The sequence below is a fragment of the Myodes glareolus genome, chromosome 8 (assembly GCF_982192425.1).
Source record: "Myodes glareolus chromosome 8, mMyoGla1.1, whole genome shotgun sequence".
Lineage (NCBI taxonomy): Eukaryota > Metazoa > Chordata > Mammalia > Rodentia > Cricetidae > Myodes > Myodes glareolus.
Window position 1 is genome coordinate 93499613 of NC_142033.1, and position 6000 is coordinate 93505612.

Below are 6000 nucleotides of genomic sequence, written 5' to 3' on the forward strand. Positions count from 1 at the left end.
GCAAGGTAAGTAAAAATAAATTTTCAAATGATTTAAATCTTACAGAATAGGTTATATAGAGTAAAAGAAACCTACTAATCGATGACAAGCCACTTGAAAAGACTGGGCTGCCAACTGCTTGGAACTAACTAATATTCTTCTTAATAACGACTGCGTCAAAAATAGCAATGGTTATTAAAAATATTTGTAGTGCAATGGAAAATTATCGTACAGCAAGGTTTTAGATTTGCTACCCAAGATGTGATTAGAAAGAAACACAGTGCATGAATAAAAACTTTTAAAAATGTTCAAAAGCTTTATCTGGTTGCTTACAGTGGCGAGGAGAGAAAACAGTAAGCAGAAAGGTGGAACTTTATGAACACACCGTGAGCAGTCCGTGAAGAAGTTGAGAACAGCCAGAAGTGCTCTCTTTGAGAGACTATAGGTATGCCACACATCTGACGGCTCACAGCAGCCTGGTTACAGAGAACCAACTAGGGATGAGCAAGACGGTGCAGTGCCGATACTGTCACGATTTTAAAAAAGGAGATTAAGAAAGTTATAGAGCACAAAATGTAGAAATTTCAAGAAAATGAATGAGTTCTGAAAAAATAAAAACGTACAAGAAAAAGGCCAAACAAATGGTAATCTGTACTAACAAGATTTTCACAGGGTTTTCAGGCCTCTATGATCTGATAAAGTGTTTGAACTTTTATGTAATTGAGACCATTAATCCATCCGTGGTTGTTTGGGCAACTTCTACCTCTTGGCTACTGCACATATTGCCGCAATGGGCACTGAGGTAAAAACATTGACTTTGAGGTCCTGTTCTCAACCCTTTTGCTCATATACAGATATGAAGTGAATGATAGGTTATTGCTAATTACTGAGTGTGTTGGCTGGTTCTAACCCATGCCACACACACACTGGTAGAATCTTTCAAGTTTATATATGGGATCATACTATATGGAAAACAAAAAAATTTACTTTATTTTAAGTTTAGAAGCCATTTGTTCTTGCTTTTCTTGATAAATTGACTGGTGACCTGTGACATTAGTTAGATATGAAATGACCATTCTTTCTAGATATTGACCTTAAAGGAGAGGCTTCCGTTCTTTTACCATGAAGTGTGATTTTTTTTTTGGTGGTTTTTTTTTCCTTACACAGTTTTCTTATGGGGAACCAGTTTCCTTCTGCCCCTAACTTGTGGAGTGATATTCTGTGTATTTTTAGCAGTTTTTCTGTTGTCGGGAGGATTTTGTGCAAATGTCTGCTAGGCCGTATTGTCTGGTGGTATCGCTCTCTTCTCTGCCCTACAGAGTTTCTGTCCTATTTATTCTAGCAATTATTAAAAACATTTTTATAACCTATTTCAAGTTGTTTATTTCTTATTTTTTCTATCAGATTTTGCTTTGACATTGTTAATGTTCTATTATTAGATGCATAAATACTAAAGATAAGTCTTTCCTCATATTGAATGAGTTCACTTATAATTTTGAAATGACTTTTATAAATCATCTCTGAAATTTTTAAAAGCAGTTTTAATGTAACTATTTTTTTTTTGGAAAAAGTGTTAATATATATTTTAGCCTTTCTCCTTTTTAGTCAGTTTGCACTTCTGTAGTTAAAGTGAGTGTCTTTCAGTGAGTCCTAAGTTTTGCTCTGGCTTCTGTGTTTCGGTCACCGTATTAGGCCGTTTGTATTAGCTGTGCTTGCTGTTATCGTTGGATTAAATGTGCCTCATAGAATCTTTTTCTGCGAGTGTCATCCAGTCTGTGTTCCTTTTCTGCTTTCTTTTGCATTGTGTTAGGACCGTGCGACTCAACTTCCTCTCCTCTGCTGATGTATGACCTAACCTTCACCTCCTCTGCCAATGTATTCCCTCTAAGTCTTGATTTTCTTTATTGCAGGATGATCTCACCCGCAGCACCTGCAGCACATAAGTTTGCATCCAGCCTTTTGCTCAATATTTTCCCTCAAAATGGAAATACGACTACCGTATTCATTAGTGAAGTTGCCATAGTAGAGAAAAATATTTGCAGTGAATGGCTTTGATAAAATTCAACCCGCATTCACATTTAACGCATAAAAAAATCAGAAATATGATTGATAATTAACAAATTCTTAATATAGTCTGTGAAAAGCAGGGTTTTTGTACACCCATGTTTAAATATGTAATGTTTTGTACATTCTTAAGATGAGGCAGGGAGACTGACTAGGTTTACTTCCTCCAGAATTTTACCAGAGTTCTCTCTAGCATAATAAACAGATAAATAAGCTCACAGTCCAAAGATGTAATAATCTTACTTTCATAGGCAGCCTGATTTTGTTAACAGAATCATCGTTAAATATGTGCCCGCATTATTAGAACGTAGAAACAAATTTGGAAAGACTGCCACACTATTGAAGCACGGAATGGTACTTTCATGTTCTTAAACTATAAAATGAAATAATGAAAAGGTAGCACAATAGTATTGAAATATGAAGCACTTTTATTAGAGCTAAGGAAGTTTTTGCTCGATATTTATCAGAAACATTTTAAATATTACTGATAACTTCTTGAGTAGGAATTTTAGGGGCTGATGGGTCAAGTCAGGGTTTCTCCATGTAGCAGTCCTAGCTGTCCTGGAACTCACTCTGTAGACCAGGCTGGCCTTGAACTCAGAAAGCCACCTGCCTCTTGAGTAGACATTTTTAAGACGTTCGTTCTCCTTATATTTATCTACAGAGCCGATGAAATCTATAGAAAGCCCCAGCAGATTTATCCTATAGGTATGGGAAAGCTTATCTAATATTTATGCGGAAATGCAAACTTAAATGGAAAAATACGTATATAGCTAAAATCATCTCATCGCAGAACCAGGTGAGGAATGGATTGCGTGATGTAACAAGTCACGTGTGAAGCAATGGTTGGCAAGACAGTGTGGTGCTGGCATGTGGGACAGGATACACATTTAAGGATGCTTGATTTGGGCCAACGGCAGAGCTCAGGCACAGGAAGACATTCAGTCTTTTGTTCAATTACAGAACAGTGTTGATTCTCTAACCTCCTAGTGAAGTCTGATTCCCACCATACATCTCCCTTGAAAAAAATCTAGTGATGGTGACTCGTGTCGAAATATTAATAACTCTGGAAGATAATTTAGGAGAACTTCTTTATTACCTAGAGGTGGGAAATGTTATCTGGAAAGCATTCAATTTTAGGAGAAAACTGAGCTTCATTAAAATTAAGAATTTATGTGTAACTTTTGATACTAGAAAGATTAAAACGCAAGCCACCGAGTGAGTGATGTTTCAATTTTCAGAGCCAACAAAATGTCACCGTAAAGCTCCATTAAGAGTGCCCATACACCGATATGCAAGGATATATAGACCGAATATATCTTTAGACTAATAGACTGATGGAAAACAGGCATGTAATTTGGTAGGCCCTTCCTAATGAAATACAAATGACCATTAACCCGTAAAAAGGTGTCTGACCTCATTAGCAATCAGAGAAATGCTAATTTAAAGTACAAGGAGCTGTCACTCCACACATTTTTCTGGTGATTTGAGTGAGAACAGTTTCCAGAGCCCCATGTATTCAAATACTTGGTCCACAGTTGGTGGAACTATTTGGGAAGGATTAGACATGATCGTGATGGCAAAAGTATGTCACTGGGGAAGGGTTTTGAAGTTTCAAAAGACTTGCACCATTTCCAATGTGCTCTCTCTACCCCCTCCTTGTAAATAAAGATGTGAGTGTTCCTGCCACCATGCTTTTGTTCTGCTATCATAGACTCTAACACTTTGAAATTATAAACCTAATGAAAGGTTTTATTTTTCATTTTTAAATAATTTGTCTCAGTCATGGCATTTTCTCATAGCAATAAAAAAATAACCAAGTCAATATCAAAATGGTAAAACAGCAGCAACAAATAAAACAAGGTAATAATAGCAAATAGAGCTGATGTGGAGCAACTGTCAGCTTACAAGAATGTTCTAGCAGGACGGTGGTGGCGCACGCCTTTAACCCCAGCACTCGGGAGGCAGAGGCAGGCGGATCTCTGTGAGTTTGAGGCCAGCCTGGTCTATAAGAGCTAGTTGCAGGACAGGCTCCAAAACTACAGCAAAAGCCTATCTCAAAAAACAAAACAAAAGAATGTTCTGGAAAACACTCAGGCAAGACTCACTTAAGTTGTGGCTACCCTATTGTAGCTGCTCAGCTCCTAAGTTTATGATAATAGACTCTGCACTGAAGGGCATGTGGAATTATACTCACAACACCGCTTGGAAGAGCCCCAGGTATGTCTTTAAGTAGTGGCATAGGTAACAATAAGTGTGTGTATTACACACAGCTACCCCAGACTGCCAAAAATCAAGGAATCCAGACACAAAAGGCATAATTTCCTTTAGTAAAAGCCCCCAAAGGAAGAACAACTAATTCCCAGTGTTAGAAAGGCATTATCTTCGAGGGAGGGATGGGCTGTGTGGGAGAGAAGGCACTCAGCTTCTGTTGCCACTGCCACAAACCACCACCGTTAGCAGCTTCACAGGAACCAGCTTTTCTTCAGTGCCATTGGCCAGGAGCCCTGATCAGGGTGTGGTCAGGGCGCCTTCACTCTGGAGACCCTCAACGGAACTGGTTTCCTTGCCATTTCCAGCCCTGGAGGCTGCCAGTTTTCCTCGGCTAGCTTTTCTTTCCTCGTATTTAGAAACCAGCGACTTTGGAGTTGAGTCCTCATGCCGCCGTGTGTCTGGTTCCCCATCTCCTTTAAGGACCACCATGATTGCATTGGAACCACCTGGGTAATTCAGGATAATTGCCTTATTTCAAAGTCAGCTGATTAATAACCTTAATTAACTCCCAGTTGCCACATGCAATGTAACATATTCACAGATCCTGGGGATTTAGATGTGGACATCTTGGGGGCCCAGTGTTCTATCCACCCCAAGAGCCATGAGGACTCTGCACTTTCTGGCTGCACTTTCTGTCTTGTTTTTGTTGTTGTTGTTTTGTTTTGTTTTGTTTTGTTTGTTTGTTTGTTTTTTCGTAATCTGAATTGGCAATCTTTCTCAATGCTAGGTTTTATTCCACTGGTCAACCGGAACAATTCTTTCTAGCTTTTTAGAAATACACGTTTGGCATCTAGGGTGGCACCAGAAATGTGGTTTATGTCCTGTGCTGTGTTGATGATAGAGGCTGGTGGCACTTTCTCTTCTGCCGCCAGTGTGCTGATGTCGTCTGAGGGAGACAACGAAGTGGATCTACTGTGCTTGGCTTCCTTCTGAAAGTGTCAAGGGTGCTCCCCTGAGCTCCCAAGCTGCTTTGCAAGCTGACAACCTTCTCCCTAATGCATCCTGAAACCATTTCATGCTTCTCACTCTGGAACGAGGAGCTACTAGATTCCCCAAGATTCTGTCATACAGTGTTGACTCTTAATTTTGCTTTAATTGTGTAAGATAGACATCAGCTCAAAAGCCAATTTTCCCGTTCTTGTTTTAGTTGTGAAAATAAAATTTCAGCACAAGCAGCCATGTAACAATGTCTTTGCCACCTCGTCTGTTGGAGCAGACTCTCCCCAAGATGACTTTGGGGAAGGTATGTTGTGATTTCAGCATGCCAAGCACACATTCATGTGTTATGGAGACATGGCGCATACGGCAATTAGGAAAAAAAAACAGATTAGATTATTAGGACAAGTGCATTTTGAGTATGTTCCTTTCTTTCAAATGTATGTGTGGATTTCCCTCTTCCCAGTTCTAGCAGAAAAGAATTACAGTTACATTTTGGACTGACTGGCTTGTTTCTTTTCTACCACATTACGTTGTTCCCCTTTGAGTCCTATCGAAGCGAGCAGTTTCTCACCACATCACAGTGCTACCTGCTCACCTTCACTGTGAGCTTGGTTTACTTTTCTGCCCTCTTCATTTATTTTTGTGGCCTTTAGGTTACTTCGGGCATGAGCTTTGGTCCACCTCCTCCCTCTGAAGCCCCACATGATGACTTAAACACAGGTAGACCAATGTTTGCCCTGTGCA

At 39.5% G+C, this 6000-nt stretch overlaps 1 pseudogene; it reads right to left on the minus strand.

The window, feature by feature from the left end:
* LOC125401220 (putative ATP-dependent RNA helicase DDX5) overlaps positions 1 to 4746 on the minus strand; it is a 30987-nt pseudogene extending 26241 nt beyond the window's left edge.
* Positions 4747 to 6000: the final 1254 nt, after the last annotated feature.